The 25,803-nt window shown below is 32.3% G+C and overlaps 1 long non-coding RNA gene across 1 annotated transcript in view; it reads left to right on the top strand.

The window, feature by feature from the left end:
- The window catches only part of LOC105883106 (uncharacterized), a 620,369-nt gene that overhangs the window by 272,311 nt on the left and 322,255 nt on the right, over positions 1-25,803 (top strand). The window contains exon 3 of the long non-coding RNA XR_012918558.1: positions 20,128-20,168. This is a non-coding gene — a long non-coding RNA (uncharacterized LOC105883106). The remainder of the gene's footprint in view (positions 1-20,127; positions 20,169-25,803) is intronic.

The following is a 25,803-nucleotide window of genomic DNA, read 5'->3' as shown; positions in this document are numbered from 1 at the left end:
AGTGACAGTCTGGAGGCTTTGACATCAGGTTCAATAGCTATGGCTAACATATGACAAAATACAGCAAAAATAGACCCTGCTTTCTGGTTGGAAATACTTAGGATACTATAAAACATGTGGGAATATCTTCATGTCTCAGACCTTACTTATATATGGCTGTGCTTGAGATATATGCCCATTGTATACATTCCATTTCTTGTCAGTAGAAAGAGAATTTCACTAACAATAGTAAAAATGAAAACATTACTGCATGGTGACAGAGAAATGTGACATCATAATGTTTTGCACAAAAAATAAAATATTGAAAGAAAGTTTGAAATTGTACTTTTCTAAGTGGAGAAAATTTTTCCAAATTCCAAAATTTCAGGGTCATGCAATTTGCATTCAGTGACATAGGCATTTTTTTTATATAAAACAGCCAAATGGTTTGATTTAAATTTTATTTATCCTTCTTATATGGAAGGATATATGGAAGGATTCAAAATCTGCATTTTGAATAACAAATATATTTTAAATATTGTAACTGAAAGAGTTGTAAATTGTGATCTTGAAGACACTCAGTTACTACATGCTTGAGAAAATCAGGAGACTGTAAACTGAAATGCTTAAAACTGATGTGAAAGAGAAAAATATCCTCACTTATAAAATAAAGTGAGGGAGGAATAGGGAGATGTTGGTCAGAGAGTATAAAGTGTCAGACAGGATAAATAAGTTCTGGAGATCTATTGTACAACATGGAGACTATAGTTGATGATAATGTATTGTATGCTTGAAAATTGCTAAGAAAGCAGATCTTAAATGTTCTCACCACAAAAAAATGGTATATGAGGTGATGACTATGTTAATTACATCGATTTAATAATTGCACAATATACATATATCAAAACATCACATTGTATGCCATAAATACACAGATTTTTTTTGTCATTATGCCTTAGTAGAGCTGGGAAAAATAAAATAAAATAAGGGAAAGAAGTCATCCAATCACCATTAGTATTGGTGTACAGTGGGTTTATATTTTGTGTTTTCAAATAATTTATAAATATAAATATTATCTCATATTTGTTGCTTAAAAATAATTTGAAGTGATAATGCTATTATGTGTAAATGAAGTATACAACAGTCATCCTTTTGTTTACTGAGATATGCTTTGTTCAAGAAAGTTTCTAGAAGCAAAAATCTTGGTAATTTTGAGGGAAGATAAGATTAATCAGAATAAAGTCATTTATTGAGAAAGAGGAGGAAGCTGACATTTGAAATAAAGGATTTCATATGCTAATTTCAAGGCAGGATTTTTAGTACGCATAAATTTTTTTGAAATATCAAAATGGCTGTGTCACATTAAAGTAAATGTAGAGAGAATTCTTCCTCTTAAGGTTTTTATTGTTTAAAAAGGATGCTTTTTAAAAAATGTAACTTTAGTGAATATTGTACTCTTAATTTCTGGTTGGATCCTATGTTGCAATACCAGTTTAGGCATGTTTGCTTTAAATGACCATGTACACTAATTAGAAAGAAAACAATTTACCGGGAGCTGTATCAAATACAGCTCTGCAAATGGTATGAGCTTTTTCCAAGGATCCATATTGTCCTTGGACTTGGCTGTTGTATTATACTTTAAATGGAATTGATTGTGTGGTTGTAATGAAAGTAACAGATTGATTTCTATCCAGTGTTACAAAGAGTAAATAGAAAAATGTTCCTGTCTTGACCTGCATTCATAACCAATGGGATTTGCTGGCTTTAGACTCAATCTTTAATAAGGGATAAGATGCAAATGTAATAAAACCACCTTCAAAGTTTAAGTATATTTCCAATGCTCATCAAAGATGTTTCTTGTTGCATTTAGATGTGTTGTATTGATTAGATCACAATCACCTAGGAAATGTTACTTTCTTTAAATGTTATTCATAATTTATCATGTAATTAGCATTCAATATAGTTATGCCTTTATAAACATATTAAGATTATTGAAGTGGGGGTTATGACACAGTTGTATATATTTTAACTGTCCTTGAAATTGAATTGTCTTTTGTTGTTATTTAAGTACATGATGATGGCCTGACTTTGGATTTATTGACAGATTATTTATGGTTAACAAATAATTTTTGGCCATAGAGTAAATTTTTATATTGCAAAATATTAGGAAAGGTCCAATATTATTCTATTGTAGCAGCATATTATAGTATTTTTGAAGGACTATTTCTGCTGAATTCAGACTTACTGTTTTATTTCTTATTAAGAAATGATATGCTTGTTTCCAATAGTGAACTCTTTGTCTTTTCCTCCATCTTTTCTTGATAATTTAGAAGATAATCAAACAAACATGAGTATTATAATTACATTTTTTATTCTATTAGTCAGGTCTTTATGAACCTTTTTCCCTATTCACCATTTTGTAAATAAAACTCAAGCTCACAAAACAAGAAATTTAAAATATAAAGTGCAGTCAGTAATTTTGCTTTGCTATAAATGAAGGAATGCCAAAAAAAAAAAAAAAACCAGGGGAAAAAAACTCAAACTAACAATTCATTTGTAAGCAACAGTTTCTTCACACATTATGTGACTTTTTTGGATTTGTTTTATGTTTTGGGTAAAACAGTTTAGTATAATGATGCCTAAATGAGACAAAACAAAACAAAACAAAATAGATTAAAAAAAAAAAAAACCAAAGCAAAAAAACTAACACATTTGACTGCCGATGTTTCTCAGTTGTAGCTTCCAAGAGCTTTCTATTCTTCCCAGCCCACTTGATACCCTGCAGGTTGTGGCAGACAATTCACAGGAAAAGCTTAGACATCAAGCTTGCACGCTTCTTGACTCCATTTTAAACCTTTTGTTCACACCAGGGTGGCATTTTTTCACACCACATGTGGCAGTTTTGACTTCTATCCAACTTGTCTTATAAAATCAAAGTCTGTGATTTTTACATTCACAGGACTGCTTCCTGAACTGCTACTGCTGTTTGTGTCTTTCCTAGTGATTGGTGCAGAAGTTTATAGCAAAATGTGTTTTAGGGAGGGGGAGGAAGAAGACAGCAATATGAAAAATATTCTGGGCCTGAAACACAGGAAATAAATTTTGGATAAAAACAGGTTGACTTTGCAAAGATCATTCATGAAAAGAAAATATACCGCCTTCTATTTCTATAATTTTTTTAGAGCACTATGCTGAGTATTCAGTTTAATTTATATAAACAAAATAATGACATCATTTTCAGGTTTATAATGTTGTTTTTAAAAACCTGCCATGCAATTGCAAAACAAAATCTCATCCTCAGATTCACATAATTATTTTCCTATCATATTTTATAGTATTTAAGGAGTACAAATGAATTTTCCTTTTAGATATGTTCATTCAGCATGTCCTATTTGATTTTAAATATGAATAAAACAAAGCTTATTATTTAAAACATGTATACTGTTAACCACATATTTAAAAAATTTCTATAACAACTTTATCTTAAAGTTTTCTTTTCACCTATATTTTATTGAAAATATTACTTGTCATTCATATTTTCTAATGATAAATTGTGTATCTATTTCAAATAAATTATACAAAACAATAATTATGAAATAACAGCAGAAGTAGAAAATTTTACCAAATGCCAAAATGTGTACATTAGATTGTTTCTATAGAGTAATTAGTAGAAAGGATATGAAAACTATAGACAGGAAATTTCTACAGATACTCTGGCAATAATTGCTATAATTGCTATATATCTTTATTCTTTTCCTTTAACATTTTTATTTTGTTTAAATATTAGCTTTTAGTTGTATTAACAAAAACATACAAAATAATATTCTAAAAACATTTCCTAGACATGTGCTTTAATTCAGTGTTTTTGTTTTGTGGGGTTTTTTTTGGTAGGGAGACAGGGAAGATCTCTGTTTTAATCAACAAATAGAAATTATAATTATGTGGTTTATCTTTTCTGAAGTTATAGAAGAATCACTCTTTTATTCAAATTACTACATTTTGAACAGAAAAATTCAATCACAACATAAGGAGAAATGAAAAAGCGGTTAATAGAAGTAAATCTTTAATGCAATAATATTTGTTAACTGTTAGGTTTTAAGAAGAAAGAATCATATGGCATATTTTACTTACTTTTTGGCTATAAGGCCAACTTAAATAAATGAAATAATTTTAGTTAATGTGATTTGTATAATTTGTATATCAAAAGAACCATATTATTTTGTCTTAAGAAAAATATATGAGAAGTAGTTGTAGATTATAGTCTTTATGTCTTCTTCCAGAGAATATCTAAACAAATTGAGTGCATTTGAATTATACATGAAAATATTTGAAATGAAATTGACCCAATAAATTGAGAAAGACTTCAAGTTCAAATTTAGGTTTTGGTTTTTTTTTCACTTTCTAGAATAATAAACCACAATGGACAAAACATAGTAGAGAAATAGTACTTTGTTGTAAGTTCTGTAATAGTGGGTATACTAGCAGATAGAACAACTGCATACTTTTCCATTTACAGATAGAAAACTATTTTGTATACAATTTCTATAAAGTATTAGAAAATAAAAACCAATTTTTAGAAATAGATCTAAATGGCAAATAAAAATCTATTTAAAACAAATGAACTACAATCAATTTTATAGTCTGAGATTTCTTATGCACAGATATTTATCAAGTACAAGTTTTTGCCTCTCTTTTAGCTAATTTACAATCTGATCTCATAAACAGAAAAGAAAAAAATTCTTTGTGTTTACATATAAAAATTTTATAAAGATCAAATAAAATCCTGTCCTTAAAAGCAAAACAAACGATTGAAAGCAAGTAAAATATCCAAATAAACACACATATTTAACCAAAAATTTGGTATTAACCCCTCACATAAAACTAAACAGTATCTAGAAATCTAACAAAGCATTATGATATTAAGAATATGAAAAAGACAAAAAATCATTAAAGAAATGTAAGTTTATGAAATAAAATTTACCTACTTTTGCAGCTCATATGTTTGTTGAAAAAAATGACTTTATTTCATGTGCATGCCAAAGAATGTAGAAATACCGTATATTTAACTCATCATTTATCATTATCTAGTATAGAAAACCAGCAACTTTTATTGCTTGAAATTTCTTATATTCTACCCTCCCCTGCTCCCTCCGTTTCTTCAGACTCTCTTCTGGCCAGCAGATCTTCTGTTTGAGATGGAACAAAATAAGACCCCAAAACAGACACACACAAAATAACCACCACCCAGCTGAAGAGAAAATAGGTTTTCTGCCTTTGCCCTATCCTCGTATGTTAATAAAATCAGCTCATACATTCTGCCACAAAATTCAGCTTGGAAGTAATCCTCTGCTACTTAAGGCTGGATGAAAAGAGTACTCATTGTGAATTATGTTTCATCTGTCACAATAACCCTCTTTATTCTGTCATGGACCTCCCCTTTGCCTGTGGCAATTAGAGAAAATAGGTATGCGTCGAAGTATGAAATAGTCGTTTCTTAAAATGAAACAAAACAAAACAAAAACTGATGACACATACAGGCAGTACTGGCTAAGCAACATACTGAAGATTAGTATAGGTGGCATTTTGAAGATATTCTGATTTTACAAGAACACAGCAAAATAATACATTTTAGAATGAGCAAGTGGTATAGTTGCCATCAATTATTATTAGCATCAGTTATTGATGACAAGTTGAACTATAATTGTATTACAAATGAAATGAAAATGACATATTTTCATATTATATACTTTCTGATTAAATCATGCCATCAGAAATACATTGTAAGTATATGGTATTTATTTAGCATACCAAATTGCAGTGATTTTATATGTTGTTTACAAATCACAATGAATTTATATGCTTTAAGTATATTTCAATGCTGCAGAATAACATTTTCACAAAATTTTAAAGGGATAAAAACAAAGAGAAATTTTCCCTTGAAACAGATATCATCAAACAATTTTGTTTAACTTTAAAATCAATGTGATTATTTGATTTACTTACTCTTACAAATCACTGAAATTACCTTGTGGCAGTTCAAGTTCACCTTTCTGGAATTAAACCTGTTAAATGATAGACACCATCTCATCGTCTCCTTACAAGTATACCTCAACTCTTTGGCTTACTAGGGTGTAGTAAAAGTTATATTCTTTCTAGTCACAAATGAGTTAAGCTAGCAGATCTTAAAAAGCTACAAAAGAAAACAAACATATTTGACAGAAAACAAAATGCTCCTACTAACACCAAAAGAAAAGTCACAGCTGATGAAGTAATTGAAACAGTCATCATAACAGTTGGATAAAAGCATATAAATAATTTAAGCTAACACGAAATTCATAAAGTCTGAAGAAAAAAAATTCTTGAGACTGAAAGGAAAACCTTTTGGCCCACTGCACAGGTTGGGCACAAAAGTGCTTGCTAAGCTATCTATTTCACACATGCAACGACAGAAGGTTCGATATTCATTCGATCGATGAGTGAAAAGGCACAATGGCAAAATCAGACAGACTTCTTTTCAAATACAGATCTCCAATGTCCCCCTACAGTCTGCAGATGCACGGCTGGTGGTGTGGCTCAGACGGAGCAAGGGTTACATCAAGGCTGTTCTCTGGACCGTGCAAACAGTCTAGACCAATGACCTGCAGCATCATGCCCTTTGAAGAAGAGGCAAGTTCGGTCATGATGAAGAAAAATCAAGGCGTACCCCCTTTAACAATAGGGAGCAGCTCGAGGCTGCAAAGAGGTAAGCAGGGTAAGAAGAAAACGGCATCTGCTTCCATGGTTACAGGCCAACTATGAGAACCTTGCTTTTCAAGGGAGTCTGTTCTCAGGCTCCCTCACGGGGTATGTCATGCATTATAAGCAAAGGCAGGTTGAGCTGAAATCCGCATAGTTATTTCAGAGTAAAATGATACGGAGCACATGGCTGGCAGAAAAAAAAAGTCACATGACTATTAAGAACCAGACTTGGGTTATTTCAGAATAGGATTTTTTTTCCTTATACCAATTTAAATGAAGACAGTAAATTTGTATAAAACAAACAGCAACGATAAACATGATTTTTATTTCTCAGGCTTTTATATCAACAGAGGTCAAGGGTCAAGGCACCCTCCACGCCAATGGCAGGACACAGCCTATTGTTAATATAGCTTTATTATGTATATCATTTAAAAATATTTCCCTTTTTTGTAGGACTATAACACAGAATATATGATTTTGTGAATTTCTTTCTCTGACCTGATTCTTTTTGATTTCCTGCCTAGGATTTTCTGTGTTTAGATCTCATGTTCATTTCTGTGGATCTCATGAGGAGAGATAGGAGGTTTGGTGAGAAACTTCCTTGGTGTGCTGTTATTGTTCTAAGAAAGTGCAAGGTTTCCTCTGCCTTTTAAAATATGCTTACAGTGAGTTCATATTGTAGCAAAACAATTTGCCTGCGACAATAGTCCTGTTTCTAATTCATGTCTTTGTAGTTGATATATCAGTGAGTCTATAGATTCAAATATAAGTGTTTTTTCTTTTCTGTGAGATGTTTAGTTATAAAAGTTGAATCCTATAATATGATATACTAGAAGCCAATGTTATTTGAATAACAATTTGATGAATATGAAATGTAGCATATTCTGTATTTCTGAGGAAAGATCTACTATAATATCCACACAAAATGCAGACATATGGATAGTTAACGTAGATAAGATATTCCTCTGACAAGGTACCATGACTCAATATTGGAAGAGCTCAAATTTAGTTATCTTCCAACTATGGATAATTAACTATGGATGTTTCATACAGTGTTTCCTTTGAACAATTTTTGTTTGCAAGTATATTACTAAAATTAGAGAACAAAAAAGGAAAGAATGCTGCAAAAGACAAGGCATAAAACAACTTTAATTAAATTTATTTTTCAGAAGCTATGTTTGTTGCTATAAATGAGCACCATATGGTCCTATATGTAGATATTCATTTCAAATGCTTATCTTGAAGAAAAATATATTTGCAGCTTTACAGAAACAATCAAGTGTTGGTGATCATGTTAGCAACAATTTTAAGCTCTCAATTGAGAAATCAGGAAATTATTTGCTGATATGTTCCTTCATACTGGTACCTTGGTTTGAACTAGGTTCATGGGCAAACAATATTTGCACGTTATTTTGGTTCTTTGAATGTGTTGAGGTAGATTAGTTTCTATTTTTGCCTGGTGAGAAAAGTGTATGGGGTAAGAAATGAACTATTGGAGTGTCACTATTTTAGTATGACAATAATTCATACACTAATATAAGCAATGTACATATTATCTTGAAGCAGTTGTATTCTAGTTTTTCAAATTTACATCTGTTAAGATAATTCAACATCAAAATTTTTTTATTTAACCACAAAATCATACTTCCTACCAAAGGTCAAGAGCCAAATATTTCACCAGTGGAAAATTTACCTGTCAGTTTTCCAAAGGGAAAAAACAAAAACAAATACAGTAAGATTTTCACATTGCATGATAATTTGTGAGTTGTGGTTAAAGGAAAAGGAGGCTATGCCATGAAATCTGTCACAAAATAGACAGTTGGAATCTTGTTATTTTTCCCCTTCACATTTAGCCTACTCCTGCTCTTTAGTTTTTCAAAACATATCCAGTTTTACTGAATATTTATATGTGGACATAAATTATACTAACTTGCCAAATGTGGACATATGTGAACACTTAGAGACATTCTCATAGAGTCAGATTGATAGTTAATAAAATGTAATTACTTTACCATATTAATATGCAGATAAGAACATTTAATATTGAGAATTTAGGGAGAAAATGATAGCATCTTTCCTTAAAAAAGATTTTCTATATCTGAGGTATTAAATAGCTGTGTAAAATATGTACACACTGCATATAGTTTGTGAAATACCCCACTCACGTAACAAGACGTGTTAGATTCGAATATTCCTTCAAGTTAAATTTTAGAATAATTATTATATTTTATCCTTTCCACTACAAAAATAATAAAAAGAAAACTAAAATTGGCCTTCTCTAATGGAGCATCTACCCTTATAAGTAAAATAAGCAGACTGAAACTTTTCAGTTCCTTAGTGTCTGATAATGCTTCGAATGTAGTATATGCTCAATAAATGTCTCTCTAATAAGTGAATTCAACTATAGTTGCATCAATGAAACAATTATATAAGAATAATCCAATCTCATGAAAGACTGGAGAGAATCTCCTTTATCTGCTTTTATATCATTTTTAACCTTTTTTGTATGACATTTCTATACAAATGGGTATTTTTATCAGTAATATGTGATTATTAAATGATTATTATTTGTCCAGTGAGACTACAAGTGTGTGAATAGAGCCACATCTCCCAAATAGCATCCTATACTATTCTGCAAGATGTTAGAAGGTGTACTGGGGAAACAAAAAACCCTGAGTCAAATAAACTATACTAAACAATGTAAATAGATAAATATACTAAACAATGTAAAATAGATTCCTTATGTGTAATAGTTTTTAGGGCATTAAAAAGAATAATATACATATATAGTGTATCCCTAAGAAGAGTGTATAGTTGACACCATTTCATAGAAGTATTTAATTAACTTTTATTAATAAAAATGCTTATTAATTTAATATGACCTAATTTTATTGATGTCCTGAAGCTAGCTTAACCCAGATGAATGAGCCAATTTTAGCTATCTCTTCCTAAATTCTACCCTTAGTAACATCATCTTCTTAGCTTAAAATTAGCTATGGCAGGAGTATTTGCACCATACAAATCAGCAAAAGCTGTAAATCAGGGCTTTTTTCCTTCTTTTTTCGACACTGGTTGTTGAACATTTACCAGCACACCACTGCCTAATTTCCTCTCTGAGTCCATCTTTGTAGGCAAGTTATAGCCACTAGAAGGTCAATAAGTTCAGAGGTTTTCTATTCATCAAACTGTCTAAAGTACAAAACTATTTAAACCAATTATGGAGATTAGACAAAAAAGAGAGAGACAGCCATGGAAAATATTGGACACTCTAATTTTTCCTTGAAGATTTAACTATTATATCAAGAAGTTATATAGTTTATCATTCTGATTTCTATAATTTACCTGGATAAACATCTATGTTTATCCATTTATTCCTTTTCTAATAAACATTTATATACTCTGATATACAATTGTCTAAGCAATGTCTAAGTGAATTCCTGACATCAGGGTTCTGAAAATTGCCAGAAATATTTTAAATGTGTCTCTCACTCAGCACCACTTCATTACCTTTGAGTTGTTATAAAACTGAGACAAAGAATCTTTAAGCAATGTATACTCTTGTGTTGCATTGCATTTCGTTTCATTTTGGGCATTTTGTCAGATGCATTAACCCGCTTGACATCTTGGGTGAGATTATTAAGAGGAAAATAAAAAATGGAAAATTTATGAATAGAGATTTAAATACACATTTTTGACAGATAAGCCATTTAATTCCCAAATGATCTTTTGTCTACTAAATTACTGTGAATAGGTTATATGTAAAATCTCTAAATTTAAATATGGGTGGATTCTGAATATAGATATTTGACTAAATAATAAATGATTTAAAATCATGAATGGGTTCTTTTTTTTTGGCTGTATCACTTGAAGCAATGATTGTTTTGAAAGGTCTCTGGGATCCACTTTGTGACAGTACACGAGATGATTTATATTATGGTTCAAATTTACCTTCCTAAACACGTCAAACCAAAACACTATTCACTTTAGTTTATACAACCCTCAAATTAATTAATCTGTGTATCTATTTTGAGCCAAATATTGTGCTGTGTATTGGAAATTAAAACATGACTAATGCAAGGTCTTTGTCCTTGTGGAGTTCATAGTCAAATGTGAGAAGAAAGCAGCTTCAACGTGCTGTCATGAGAGAAAATCATCTGAATATAACTCTGTCCACTTTAAATCGAATATGCATAATATTATGAACTCCCAGAATTCTCCAAGTGTAATCCCAGAATCTCATATACTTTTTGGATTCTACTCTCTTAACATAGTAATTGTTGGTACATTACAGACAGCTCCATATTCGCAAATAAAATAATGAATAGTACAGGCAAGATGGTGTGGATGTACTCCTTAATATAGTCTTAAGTAAACAGTAAGTGAAAAATAAATTACAGAAACAAGCTGTGCATCCTATTTATAAACACATGGAAGCATTTCACATAAAGTCAAGATTCTCAAAGGATACATTGCCATTATCATAAGATAAATATAATCAATTCTAAACCCAATGGAGATTCTCACAGGCATTCAGCTTAGATGATGTTGTGTGTATGTATGTTTATTTTTAAAATATATATTTGAATACTCATTGGGTGAGATGTTTCCTATAGTTGGAAAAAATCATTTGAGCATATTAATATTATACTTCTGAAAACTCTAAAGCCAGTATAAAGTTGTAAAAGGCTTTACTTTTCATTAAATCAGCTACATTGGAAATACATATGCAATTTTAGCAGTGGAAAATTCTCTTCCCTGTACCATAAAACCTAGAACTCTTCTTTCTTTCAAATTGTACTTCCCAATTTGAAAACATATCAGTGAAAAATATTTACAGATGAAAGGTTTTTGAATGACTTATCTGATGTCAGATATTTAATAAAAATACTTTTGATTTTTGATAATTTAAATTTATAAGCACTATTGCCTTTCAATTTTACATAGAAAAATAGTCCTTTATATATTTGTAAAGAACCTATCTTTCTTTTTGATAATACAATGTTTTTTTTTTTAAATTCTATCTAGAAAATGTAATTCATTTTTCAGGACCTAGCTTAATTCTTCTCCCTTTTGTATATCCCCTCTCATTGGAACATCTTCCCTTTCTACCTTTCCTTCTTTCTTATTCATACTTACCTTCTCTTCCCTTCTGTCCCGTTTACATTTTTACTAAGGTAAAAGTAATGGTAATCGTAAACAGATGACAATGAGTAAATTGTAAAATATATGCAGAAATCCTCACACTGGAAAGCTGTAGCAATTGAGTCTGGACTCAGCTCTGAACTATGAACTGCTTTTTAAAAACGCTTTGTCTGAACCTAAGAAATGCAAAATAAAAACAATCTCCCTCCTTTCTGAAAGGGGAAATGACCTTCCTACTCTTGTCCATTCTTTTATCTGAGGGATGAGCCGGTGCATATGTTTATAAAAAGATATCTTTAGGCTCTATATTGCCCTGCTTTTCAAAAATTCTTGTTTATTATTACTAACATAAGATCACCCAAAGCAATTTCCTTTAATTAGCATGTCACAACCTTCATATTTTTGTTGAACATCAAATCCATTCTACTTAGCTGTGGTGTGTCTGTGTGTGTATGCAGACTCCCTGATGTTAACATGTGTGGAAATAAGCATCTCTCAATACTTTGTTTTTACAGATGGATGCCAACTATTGTGCTTGCCATATTATTTTGTGTCCTCTTTTGTATTGTTTTTTTCTCAGATAAATGATTGAGTCCATCTACATTTACTCCCAATAGTCTGTTCAATTTTTCTTTAAAAATATGTTCATTCATTTACTTTTTTTTCCTTTAAAGGCTATGTCTGTGGATTTAAATTATGTTCCTTTCTAATTCCTGTTTATTATCACGTTTTACATAAATCAATCATAATTTAATATTATTGAGCAATGTTTATAATATTTATTATGTTATAGTAATTATGTTTATATAATATAGAAATGTTATTTATAGTAATGGCCAATATTAAATAAGAGTGATATTTCTATATGATGATTCTATTGCTATATATGTACACACATATATGCACACACACATAGCATTATATATATATTTGAAAGCAGACAGATTTATATCTAGTTTTATGTCCATTAAGGAGTCAACTTTAATATTCCCTCAAATTGGAGGAACCCAGGGGATACGACTGTTAATATTTAAATTCTGATTCAGGAATTGGGGGTAGACTCTGAGATTCTGCATTTCTCATAAGAATCCTGAGGGTGAAAATATTGCTGGTCTATGGATCACAGCTAGAATGTCAGAAAGTTAGAGGACCTTGGTTCCAAGTTTTCACTTTGTGCTAGATTCTGATCTTATCCTAGAAACTTAACCTTCCTGATCTTCTTCGTTATTTATAAAATGGGTGGAATCATGTTTCTTCAGCCTACTCACAAAATTGTTCTGTGTTTCAAATTAAATTAGTTTTAGGAAAGTGCTTCAAAACAAAAGAACATTAGAGGAGATAATGAAGCTGGATAATTTTCTCTCACCCCTTTAATCATTTGTTTTATCCCAATAACCTAATTTCTGTTGGAATAAGCCCGTTTAATTTAAAATGATGGACCCAGTTTTAAGCTTATCTTTCCAAAGTTCTTTGTCCTCTTTTACTCTCCTCTTTTTGTTCATTCATTCGATAGACATTTATTGTACAGCTACTGTGTACAATGCATTGTGCCAGCTACTGATGATACAATTGACTCCTTCCATTTCCTTCTACTTCTCTTCATTCTCCCAAATAATTTCATTTATTGATTTCACTCTGTGCTCTATTTCTCCCATATCTTTTCCTTCTGCCTTCAATAGCGTGTCAGAATCACTAATCTGAAGGTTGCATTCTTTCCTTTTGAATCAATTGTACCTAATTCTACATATATTTACTGATTTCCCATTCTATGGCAGATTCTCTGCAAAAAGAATACAAAATTGAAGAAGATACAGAAGGAACAGATTTTAGTTTTTCAAATTGTTTATATTCTATTTGGGGAATGAGATATTTAACAATTACTCAAGTAGTACCAGGCAGGAGATAATTAGTGTCATAAGAAAGACTTTAAAGGAGGAAATCATAACTGATTCGAGGAGTTTGGAAACAAGTTCTTAAAAGATGGCTAAATAGAGACAGAAATACATGAGAAGCAGAGAGTAGATATTACAGGTGGAACAAATTATACCTTCCCCTCTCTTTGCTTTTGTTCATGTTGGATGACTTGGGCAAATGGTCTGGTGTGGGCGAAAAAGGTCTTAAAACTATATGAGGTAAAGCTGGAAGCTCTCCATAGAATCACACTGTGATGGCCTTGGATGCCAGCTATAGGAGTCTGTACTTAATTTGGGGGGCATTAAGGAATCTTCGAAAGTTAATGTTACTGTTGACCTTCCTGCCATGCATTCAAAGTCAACCTTTAATTCAAGTCTGTGGAATTTAAATGTGAATCAACTGTCGGGGTCTGAGTTCATACAGAGCAGATTGGCAATCTCCAGGTAATCTTTTGCCAATTTTCATCAAGGCAGCATATCATAATGGACACAATATAATGGACAGTGTGAGGACACCTGGCTGCTAGACCTGGTTTGCTGACTTGCTAGCCTTTTGACCTTTGAGAAGGTTCTTTTCTCTTAATGATGGGAATAATAAACTTGACTATTTTCAGTGTTTATGGTGAAAGATAAATACAGTAAACAAATTTGAAAATGTAAACTTTGAAAATATAAAGGTCTGTACACATGTAAGGGTTTTCCTTGAATTTTGCAAAGCTCCTCTCTATACCTCTCTGGGATGGGGGATTAGGGGAGCTGATTCTTTATGTCCCCTTTCCTCCTCCTTTAAATGAAATAATGTCTTTTTATCCCTTCTGTCTGGAACTCAGTGTGTACTTTCTGAAAACATACCTAACAATAGATTTGTTTTACCAGGTCTTTTTTAAAACCCTAAAATCATCCACAAAGCTGCTATTTCTCTTTTATTCTGTAATGAATTTTTATTCATGTGCTGACTAGACTATACTATACTATTACTAAAATTATACTGTCATTCTGACCTTAGCTTAAATATCACCTCTTGAGATGCCCATCACCCACTGGCTGCTGTACACCCCCGATCCCCACTCCCTCTTCATCCCTCCCCCACCGTGGGATCCCTCACCATTCCCCTTTATTTGCTTTATGGCACTTTTCATTACCTGGAATTACCTTCTTATTTATATGCTTGTGTATTGTCTGTCTCTTTAGTCAATAAGATTTTATTAGTTCATTATGTGACAGACATTGTCATAGGTATTGGGGATATAGCCATGAATCAATGGGTGTACCTTTAAGGAGAAGGACACAAATAAATATTAAAAATAATAACTATCCATTTATGTATGAGTATAAATATAAGGAGGTAAAAAGTGCTATAAGGAAACATAAAACAAGCTGAAGGATTGGAGAGTGAAGGTTATTATGCCATTTTATGTCAGATTTTCAAAGCAAGGTTCCCTGATTAGGCACTATTTATTCGAAGGCCTGGAGGAAGGAAGAGACTGTCAAGCACATACCTAGAGAAAAAGTATTGGAAGCAGAGGCTCTGAGGTGGGGGCATGTTTAGTATGTTCAAAGACAAGCGGGGAGGTCAGGGTGGCTGGAATGCAGTGAGCCAGGGGACAGTAGCAGACAGTGAGACAGCGAGTTAGTGGCCGGGGCCTGGGGGCCGCCATGTTGGCTTTTAAGTTCCTGTTAAGATCTGAGATTCTTATTCTGAGTGAAATAAGGAGCCTCTCTCCTGAGGCTTTGGGCAAGAAGAAGTGGTATCATCAGACTCAGGTCACTCCGGCTGCTGTATGGTGAAGAGGTTATCAGCTGGGAAGGATGAAAGACGGGAGAACCAGTATTCCGCTGGGGTTGGCTGCTACCAACTCACCAGAGGCCATAGTGCACATCTTTTCTCAGACCATGCCCCTATGTCGCTTGAAATTACCTAAGGTGGGAGTGTTTACACCATGGAAATCTGCCAAAGCTATAAATACCAGATTTCTTTTCCCTCCCTTCCTTTCTTCTTTTTTTTTCTTTCCTTCCTTCTTTCCTGTTCTTCCTTTCCCTCTCTCTCCTTCCTTCCTTCCTTCCTTCTTCTCCCGCCTCCTCCTCCTCTTCTCTTCTTTCTCCTTCTTTTTCTTCCTCTCTTGCTTACTTTCCTCCTTTCCTTCCTGCCTTCTTCCCTCCTCCTTTCTTTCATTCTTTCTCCCTCCCTCCCTCTTTCCTTTCCTTTCCTTTCCTTTCCTTTCCTTTCCTTTCCTTTCCTTTCCTCTCCTCTCCTCTCCTCTCCTCTCCTCTCCTCTCCTCTCCTCTCCTCTCCTCTCCTCTCCTCTCCTCTCCTCTCCTCTCCTCTCCTCTCCTCTCCTCTCCTCTCCCCTCCCCTCCCCTCCCCTCCCCTCCCCTCCCCTCTCCCATCCCCTTCCCCTCCCCCTCCCTTCCCCTCCCTCCCTTCCTTCCTTCCTTCCTTCCTTCCTTCCTTCTTTCTTTCTGTCTGTCTCTCTCTCTCTCTCTCTCTCTCTCTCTCTCTTTCTTTCTTTCTTTCTTTCTTTCACATTATACATGTGTAATTATTATTTATAAAAAAAGTTATTGATAAACATTTACCAGGACATCTCTGAAGAGACCCTTAGAAGGTTGTTACAACTATTTACCTGAGAGAGGATGGTGGCTTAGACTAGGGTGGTAATGATAGGAAATGGTCAGATTCTAGAAGGAAGTACTGACAGGATTTGCTGAACGATTGAGAAAATGGTTGAGAAAACATTTCTTAATTAAATAGTAGAGAAAAGTATGAATGAAAAACTCCAGGTTTTTGACCTGAGTAACTGAAAGGATAGTGGTCATTGATTTAAGATGAAAATGGCTTCAGGAGCATCAGTTTGGGGAAACAGAATAAAGAATCAGATTTTAGATATATACAGTTTGACCTGTAGACCTGGTAGGTCTACCCAAGTGGGGATATTGAATAGAAGATGGGATATATGAGTCTAGCATCAGTAAAAGGACTATGGATTAGTGACATCAATTTGACAATTATCTATAAAGAGAATGGTATACCCCTGTTATTCAATATTTAAGCAGGGGCTAATTGCATATCAGTTTTTCAAAGTTTTCATGCAGAACAGAGAGGCAGTATCATTGCATTGCTACTGCATCTTTTTGAGACTGCTAAGACAGATGTTTTCTTTACATATTTTTTAATAATACAGTTTCAGCAACTAAATAAAATTTTCCATAGAGTGATTGAACTCCTACTTGTTTTTCTCCCAATTCAATTTCATACTTATGCTTTTTGCTTCTTGGAACCAACCAGCTATAGCATCACTTCTCAAAATGTTCTCAAAATTGTTTTAGGACTGCCTACATCAGAGTTAAATAGATGCAATTTAAAAAATATGCATTCCTAAACTCAAATACCGGACATATTAAATCATAATACTAGTTTAGAGGACTAGGAATCTCCATTTTAATCAGCACTCATTATTATTAGTATGCACATAAAGATTTGTCCATTCCTGCTATAACATGTAAATAAGAAGTATATCTTTTCTGTCTTTTTATAAGGATCTTCTATTGTAAAAATTTTTTAATGATTATTTATATCATTTATATATTTAAATCTGCCTGCTCATATTCTAGGTTTCTTACATTAGAATAAATTTACTTTCAGTCATATAGATTTCAATCTTAGTTAACTAGCAAAACCAAATTTAATAATCCACATTTTTCTTAGAAAAAAAGTGTACTTTTAGGATGTACTGCAACTTAAGGTTTATTGTTCAAAATAGAAAAACTGAATTTTCAATTGTAGATATTGTATTGCTATGGTAATTTAAACAGCACATAATTCTGATTCTCCACTGTTCTGGGCATGTGACAAAATTATGCTGCAATTTTTAGTCTTTTGGTGATTTAAATGGAGACAGAAATGTAGTTGTGGCCAATAAGTTTTATGTCTGGGGCCAGAGCATTTTAATAGCCAGTGTTCCTTCATTTTATTTGAATCTTTCTGCACATTTGAGGTGGTTTTCCTGTTACCCTGCTTACTTGAGATGCTATGATCAGCAGAGCTCCCCTTCCAACCTGTAAGGACATTTATGGTGAGAGGGCAAAATATTCCTTTGTAATTTTAAGCCTGTTTGTACTGCAGCATTATCTAAAACATCCTGACAGATCATGACTTTCTCTAGCAAAACTCAGCTACTTGAGCCTAGGTTATCTAGGCTGGCATTGTGAATTGACATCAGCTAATTTGTTCCTTCAACTAGTTAGGGATTTTTTTTCAATATTTTTACCTTTGACAATAAGAGATAAGTAGGAAGTAAATGTCTCTCCTTTTACAACTTTGCTCTTAGTTTGTTTAAAAAACAAACAAAACAAAAGTGCTACAGACAAATTTCTGCAAACATACACACTTTTATTAAAAATTAGGTACAAAACCAAGCAGCATGTCCAATAATCTGGAGGTAGTCTCTGTTACTTGTCCTTTTGGGGATGCCATCCTTGTAGCAAAGGTTCATTGCAGAGCAAATACAGCAGTATTCTGGTGGCAGGAGTGATGAGCTTTTTAGTAGTGACAATTGAGGGACCCACCTTCTACATAACGGGGTGACTAACAAATCAAATAGATTCCAGATCGAGGGTATCACTTCAAAATTGTTAGACTCTTGACCTTTTACTGAGATTCTTATACTTTATTCACACAATAGGGAAGAGATTGCTTGGTATTTATAACAATCTTTTGTAAATTACCAAGCTCCCGTGTGTAGTTTTATAGAGCAATATGTGGAAATTTGAAGTATTTGCCACAGTTGCCCCTGGAGTGCGAACTATCGATTAGAAAATTGCAAATCTTAACCAACCTAGAGAGTGGATCCTTGATTAGATTTGCTTGAATCTTGACTTTTTCTTGTATGTACACTAAAGGTAAGCTAATTTACTGCAGAATCTACCTACTGGAACATTTTAAAGTAAATTATAGGCACTAAACAAAATTAATTATGGATTTTTGTTAATTTTCTCCTATGTTCTATTAGGAATATAAAAACTATAAAACTCACCAGAATTTTACAGTATTGATTTAACCAATGCAGATTGTATAACTTGATCAAGTAATCCAATAATTTATTTTTGATAGTTTATTCTAGATTTTGTTATCAAAATTTAAGTAGCTTACTTCAATATTAAACAGATAAGAACTATTTGTTCTTTAAATAAATATTTAAACACATGCATGCATATATATTTGTATATATATATATATATATATACCATTGACTTGCTTATTCATTATTTTTTTTGTTTTGTAAACAAAAAATAGACCATACCAGCTTAAAATGAGCATCTTAAAACATTGAGTTATAAGTTTCAATTTTGCTTTCCTCTTTCTGCATATTCATGGTCTGGAAACGAGAATAGCCCTCTCCAATGTTTTAGTTTCCAAATATTTTGCCAACTATGAATGAACTAGGTCAACAGAAGAAAACATTCTTTCTACAGCTTACATGAATATTCTGCTGTTTGAAAAACTGGACTCGTCCATCAATCATTTTGTGAATATTTGTAGCTTCTTAGAGAGTTGAAAAACCTCATCAGTAAGCATATGTTTTCCAAAATCTTTGCCTTATTTCAAATTCTTTTAGTTACTATTAATATTATAAATAGTTTCTGAATGACTATGACAGCAAATAAGATAGTCAAAAAATGAATTGTAAATAGAGCATATAAAATGACATTTTAAAATGCATCTAAAAAACTTGGAATAGTGTCTTAAATATTATAGACATTAGACTTTTATGATATGTTTAATTTCAATGCTTAAAATTATATTTAAAATGTAGTTTCACTAATAACCCCTGTTATTGAAAAATAATTATAAATTATAGATATTAAACAAATTGATTGCTTGTATTTTATATGTTGACTTTTGTCTCAAAAATATTTTTGGTATTTTGTAATCAACAAAAATAATAGCAGCAGTGAAATTTGACTTCATGGAAACAAGTATAGCTAGATTTGTTCTAATATTTGTATTAGTTTGAGTCCTGTGAGTTTTGATGTTTAGAAGTTATATATTTCCATACTTAGAAAGCAGACCTACAATGAATTGAATTAATTTTCCCTAGTTGACATTATTGCTATCATTATGTAGTGGTTTGGGGGAAACTCATGAGAGTGACTATTTTTATTGTGGGGGAGATTGTTTCAACTGACAGACTTTAAAGTAAAATATTTAAATCCTTTAGACATCCCATTTTAATAAGAATGTTTTGGATTTAAGATTTTTTTTTAGAAGAAATGTGAAATGAACACTTTAGATGTATGTTAGTTTTGGGAACTTTTTAATGATGACAATATCTTGATTTATTCCTTTTCCTTTCAGGTCATTATGTGGCATTGTAAAGAGATAGCTCCAAAATAACAGTAAGTCTTAATTATTTGGAAGACATATCATTGTAATATTGTACTGTAACATACCATACCGTATTTGGTGATTTTGTCCTCCGTTCTAATTTTGTATTCTAGTATAAGGCATAGAATGTGAGTAGAACCTTTAGACCTCAAAGTATATTTTTATTTGAAGCCAAAATATTTTTAAGTCAACCCTGCTAGTTAGTAATTTTTGGATTTGGCAAACTGTAGTACAGTCCTATTTTTGAAAAAAGTCAATAAAAGTATTTCCCTTTTAATTCAATGTCCTTTTCTCCCTTAAAGAGTTTTTCCTTTCGGCGTAAATGCCTATGAATTCAGTATTGTTATAGTGAAATTAATAATTATGTTTCCTTCTACTGTGCTGAAAATAATTAACATTCATGCTGGATTTAAACTTCTGTCAGTCAGAAGATCTACTTATTAAGCCAAATGAAATAGGCATGATAAGAATGCTTTCCTTCTTTATCAGAGTTAGATGAACCCTGCAAGTAATACATTTACATCTTGACATTTATATATTACCATCACGGTTTTAAATCCATGCATTAATATTGATTATTTTTTACTATTTATAATAAAATGTTTAAATCAGTCAAACATTTTCTTCTGAAAGAGACATGTTATTATATGCGATGAACTACTAGAAATACTATACTGTTTCTCATTCCTCATTGGAATAATTTAAAGTATTGGTTTTGGCTAAATTATTAACCAGTACTTTAATGAAGTACTATTTTAATGAAACATACTTACATCCTCTTCTGACATTAAAATATACTTTATAAAATAACATTTCTTACCCAAAGACAGCTGATACAATAGTATACTCAATGATAACCTCAGAAATAAAACATAGCAAAACAATGTTAAATTAAAAACAACTGGTGACTCTGGATATACATATATGCATGTGTGTATGTGTATATTATACATGAACAGATTATACAGGCATATAATAATGTATAATTATATTTTGATAGATATGTAATTATATGTTAAATAGCTATATAATAACATATAATATATGTAAATAAATTATGTAAGTATACATAAGTAAATTATATAAGTACATATAATATTTAAACATATATAATTATAAAAATAAAATGTAATTGCAATACATTGTAAAACTCTAAACAGACACACAGAAAAATAAAGTTACTAATCATTTCCTCCTTCTCTCATCCCCTCCCATTGGAGGGGCCAATGTCAGACTGTGGTCTGTGTCCCTCTCCCTCTTTCATATGAGCTTCTCCAAGCTCAGAAAGCGCAGATGCACATTTGTATGTGCTTTTTGTCAGGGAGAAAAATGTGTCTTTGCTTACATAGTTTGTCTTTATAGACAAATTACCAAACACATTATTCTTCAGCTTGTTTTTCAAAGATATCCCTTCAGTTTAAGATACAAAATATTCTATATTATGTGACACTAACTTTAAAGAACATAGATAACATATTCATGGCCCTCCTTCTATTAAAGCCATAAAGAAGAAGGCACCAATATTGCCATGAACTGCAACTCTCAGTGATATTTTAACTCCAGATCTGATAGCCACAGGAAAGTGACTCTGATACCTACGGTGAAGCAGGAAATCAAGATTTACAAAGTGAATTATAATTTATAGACAATGTTATTTTACTCATCTATGTATGATCTAGTGCTATTCATCTCCAAAAATATCTAACCAACATTGTAGAACACATGCTGCTTTGTTATGTTGTAATGGTGGTGTTCTTCAGACACCACACTTGTTGAAAAAAAATTACATTATAAAACTATGTGTTTCAGTAGAAAGGAATGAGTTAGAGAATAGATATGCTAACTTGCCATCAATGGTCAAAAGTTGGATTTAGGATTCTCTTTAGATTAAAATTTGGTGTAATGAAGACAGCAAAAATAAATTAAGCCATGGACTTATCCATATGAACATAATTTAAAGAAAATAAACATGGTAAAATAATATTTGAGAGTAGATAATATTGCTTAATGAAAATACTATAGTAATTTTGTTTAGAATGGCATAGCTCTTCAGAAAGCTATGTATATATATTATATAAAATACATTGTTACTATGCTATAATATGTTATATATTTATCCATTACATATACATAACATATATTACCCTAATATTATATTGATATATCTGTTATATACTTATATATTTAACATATTATACTGATGTACTTTCTATACTGATAGATGCATATCACTTTTCCATCCTAAATTTTGCAAAGAAAAGCAAAGTTTTACAAAATTTAATCACTAGATGTGCTCCTTAATGAGTTTTTAAAAATCTCTATGTGTATGTCTGCTGTATGTGTTTGGTATGTGTATGTGTGGTTAGCAGTAAATCTAGATTCTGAGTACACAATTTGGATCAGGCAGATTTAGTCCAGCTTAAGCATAAAGAGAAAGTTGGCAAGAATGATTCAATTCAATCTCTCAATACTTATTGAACACTTACAATATACTAGATGCTCTTCTAAGGGTTAGAGTTATAGCAGTGAAAAAACAAGCATTGCCCTTATATTCTATTGGTGGTGCTGGGGGAAGGTGAAGAGGAGGGGGCAGACTTTAAACCAAAACACAAACAAATAAAAAACATCATACTGGTTTTCACAGTGTCAAATAAATGTGAAGAAAAATAAAGTTGAATGGGATGCTAGGGGAAGTGCAAACTCTGTTTTTAGGTTGGAGAAGGTTTTTCTGGGTTGGTAGCAGCTGAGAAGAGACCTGAGAGAAGTGAAGGAGATGCTGCCATGCAACCATCTGGGAAAGAGCATCCCAAGCACTGGATCAAGGTCCCAAGGAGAGCTCAAGGTGGCATATTTGAGTAATACCAAAGAGACCAATATAATGGGACAAGAGCCTGTAAGGTCTTGCTGGCCATAACAAGAATATTAGATTTCTTTTTTTTAAAATCAAATAAATGAGAAGCCATTGGAGGCTTTTGATCAGGGATGTGAATTGGCAGACATTTTTATGAGTTCTCTGCTGTATGAAAAATAGCCTGAGAGGAAGGTGGGAAATTAATTAAACATTTTTTGCAATACTTTGGAAGAATGGATTTGTACACATTAGGGGCTTTTAAATAGAATGATATAAATGCAGTGATGTTTGATTTATAGTTTATTTAATCTTCATAACACAATAGAATAATATGTGTAGAATCTTCAACACACTATTGGCATATAGTAATTTATATGGAAATGCTATTATAACTATTATCTTCATCCTCTTTGTCATCATTAACCAAAAGCGTAATAGGTGTCCTTAGGAAAAATCATGGTCCCCTCAAACGTTTTTACATATATGACTCCCTTTTCCTTCTAATGTCAGGCATAAGGGATTTTGAGTTGCATTGTATTACATAGATTTGTTTAAGAATAATATGTGTAGCATCTAAAGGTTTTTTCATTCTAAAATTATTGCATAAGTTATAATTAAAACCTAATTTTTTAAAGTAAAAGCTAAAATGAACCTATTTGCATCATTACTATTTACATTAAAAATTAAGTTCTAATCAAGCTATCATCCCCTCATTTATATGAAAATTTGGTTTCTAAACCTATATTTTAAGTTGACTTTCCCAGCATTCATTATTCTTAGATAGCAGCGTCTTCTGTGTACTATTTTCTTTTGTATATTTTTTCAGTTCTCAGCCCACATTGATGTAGATAGTACGCACATATACACAGCCATGCATAGCATTTACTGTATTGTTTGAAATCTATACCTTAGAATATGAAAGATGGCATATTAAACTATAAAATAATATAAACATATTTGCTTATGTTTAAAAAAATATAAAAGCTTTGCAAGAAACATCGCTGATGACACATGCATTTAAAATAATGTTTATTAATAAAAACTCATGTAGGTAATCATATAATCATTAAATGTTAGTTTGGAAGTATATAGTGTCAGAAAATTGGAAAATAGTTCTTTTGTAAGCTCCTTTTTTTTTTTAGTATTGGTATTTATTTTTATTTTATTTTTTATTTTATTTATTTATTTTTTTTATTTTGGCATATTATGGGGGTACAGATTTTAAGGTTTCAATAAATGCCCATTTCCCCCCCTCCCCCCAAAAGTCTGAGTCTCCATCATGACCATCCCCTAGATGGTGCACATCTCACTCATTATGTATGTATATACCCGCCCCCCTCTCCCCTCCCACCTGCCCAATACCCTATTACTGTAGTACCTATGTGTCCACTTAGGTGCTACTCAGTTAATACCAGTTTGCTGGAGAATATATCTGGTGCTTGTTTTTCCATTCTTGGGATACTTCACTTAGTAGTATGGGTTCCAGCTCTAACCAGGAAAATATAAGATGTGCTATATCACCATTATTTCTTAGAGCTGAATAGTACTCCATGGTATACATATACCACATTTTATTAATCCATTCTTGGATTGATGGGCACTTGGGCTGTTTCCACAGCCCTGCAATTATGAATTGTGCTGCTATAAACATTCTAGTGCAGGTGTCATTTTTGTAGAGTGTCATTGGATCATTTGGGTAGGTGCCCAGCAATGGGATTGCTGGATCAAATGGTAGATTCACTTGTATCGCTTTAAGGTATCTCCATATTGCTTTCCACAGAGGTTGAACTAGTTTGCAGTCCCACCAGCAGTGTAGGAGTGTTCCTCTCTCTCTGCAACCACACCAGCATTTATTGTTTGGAGATTTTTTGATAAAGGCCATTCTCACTGGAGTTAAGTGATATCTCATTGTGGTTTTGATTTGCATTTCCCTGATGATTAGAGATGTTGAGCATTTCTTCATATGTTTGTTGGCCATTCTTCTGTCTTCTTTAGAAAAATTTCTGTTCAAGTCCTTTGCCCACTTTTTAATGGGGTTATTTGATTTTTTCTTCCTAATTTTCGTGAGTTCTAAGTATATTCTAGTTATCAGTCCCTTATCGGATGCATAGGATGCAAAAATTTTCTCCCATTCTGTAGGTTGTCTATTTACTTTCATGACTATTTCTTTGGCTGTGCAGAAGCTTTGTAGTTTGATCATGTCCCATTTATTTATTTTTGTTGCTGCTGTGATTGCCTTTGGGGACTTCTTCATAAACTCTTTGCCCAGGCCGATGTCTAGGAGAGTGTTTCCAACTTTTTCCTCTAGAATTCTAATAGTTTCATACCTTAGGTTTAAGTCTCTTATCCAGCGTGAGTTGGTTTTTGTGAGAGGTGAAAGGTGTGGGTCCTGTTTTAGCCTTCTACAGGTGGCTCTCCAGTTTTCCCAGCACCATTTATTGAAAAGGGATTCTTTTCCCCAGCGTATGTTTTTGTCTGCTTTGTCAAAGATTAGATGGCTATATGAGGATGGTTTTATATCAGGATTCTCACATCTGTTCCACTGGTCAATATTCCTGTTTTTGTGCCAATACCATATTGTTTTAATTACTACAGCTTTGTAGTATAGTTTGATATCTGGCATATTAATGCTTCCCATTTTGTTTTTGTTGCCTAGAATTGCTCTTGATATTCGGGGTCTTCTTTGGTTCCATACGAAGCGTAAAATTATTTTTTCTATATCTGTGAAGAATGCTGATGGGATTTTAATAGGTATTGCATTGAATCTGTAGATCAGTTTGGGTAGTATAGACATT

The sequence above is a fragment of the Microcebus murinus genome, chromosome 1, assembly GCF_040939455.1.
Source record: "Microcebus murinus isolate Inina chromosome 1, M.murinus_Inina_mat1.0, whole genome shotgun sequence".
Taxonomy (NCBI): domain Eukaryota; kingdom Metazoa; phylum Chordata; class Mammalia; order Primates; family Cheirogaleidae; genus Microcebus; species Microcebus murinus.
This window is presented reverse-complemented; position numbering and strand designations above follow the sequence as displayed.